This window comes from Octopus bimaculoides, unplaced genomic scaffold, assembly GCF_001194135.2.
Source record: "Octopus bimaculoides isolate UCB-OBI-ISO-001 unplaced genomic scaffold, ASM119413v2 Scaffold_107751, whole genome shotgun sequence".
Classification (NCBI taxonomy): Eukaryota; Metazoa; Mollusca; class Cephalopoda; order Octopoda; family Octopodidae; genus Octopus; species Octopus bimaculoides.
The window spans coordinates 7782-8665 of record NW_026350597.1 but is presented as its reverse complement, the minus strand read 5'-3'; the positions used below and the strand labels follow the sequence as shown (position 1 = coordinate 8665).

General features: G+C 31.4%; 1 long non-coding RNA gene across 1 annotated transcript in view; it reads left to right on the top strand.

The window, feature by feature from the left end:
- Positions 1-884, top strand: part of LOC128251432 (uncharacterized) — a 15846-nt gene that overhangs the window by 8759 nt on the left and 6203 nt on the right. The gene's annotated exons all lie outside the window — the stretch shown is intronic.

Genomic DNA, 884 nt, shown 5'->3' with positions numbered 1-884 from the left:
ATATATATATATATATATATATATATATATGTATATGAATATGCATTAGAATCTTTTATAACATCGACAGATATATAAGGCTGGATACACAAGCATAAAGAAAAGGTGAATAGAGATAGACATGTATATATATATATATAGACACATAGATCGTAAAGCAGACAGACAGAGAAAATATATTTCGTTGAAGAAACACCGTGGAGGACATATTTAAAACAATGTATGCCTTTCTTTGATACAGTGAAGGCCGAACTTCATGAAATACTGATGTTTTATAATATACAGTAGGTACTTAAGCAAGAATCCTTTGTGGTCTCATAGATAATCATATCAAAAAGAAAGATAAATGAATTTAAAAATAGTAATTATTTATTTAATTATCTAGATGCAGTGGCTGACATATTTAATGATGAAGAAGTATTTATAAGTTTAATGTGCGCACATCAAGATAGCTCCGATTGAAATTCGAAACCGTCTTGTGGCCGCAACCACAACGCAAATGTATCTACACACACTTTGATGCTAGCTCGTCCTTCATATAGATATATGGTCTTTGTCTCCCGTTGTGTTTTTTTTTGTTTGGTTTCTCTTTTGTTTTGTTTCTTTTAGATACGAGTAATTGATACCAAGAGATAGACACGACGATAAACATGATGTTGTGACATTCATGCATTTAAAACAGGAGATTTAATAAATCCTGGGAAAACTAATTCAGTGAAAACTGGGTGAGAAAGAAATGTTATAAATGCCAGTGTAAAAGAATTTGAATAACTTGTATGCATGACTAAGCACATAAGATGTGTGTGTGTGCGTGTGTGGTGTGTGTGTGTGTATGTGCATGTTAGGCATGTAAAACAGACGACAGACATATATATATATATATA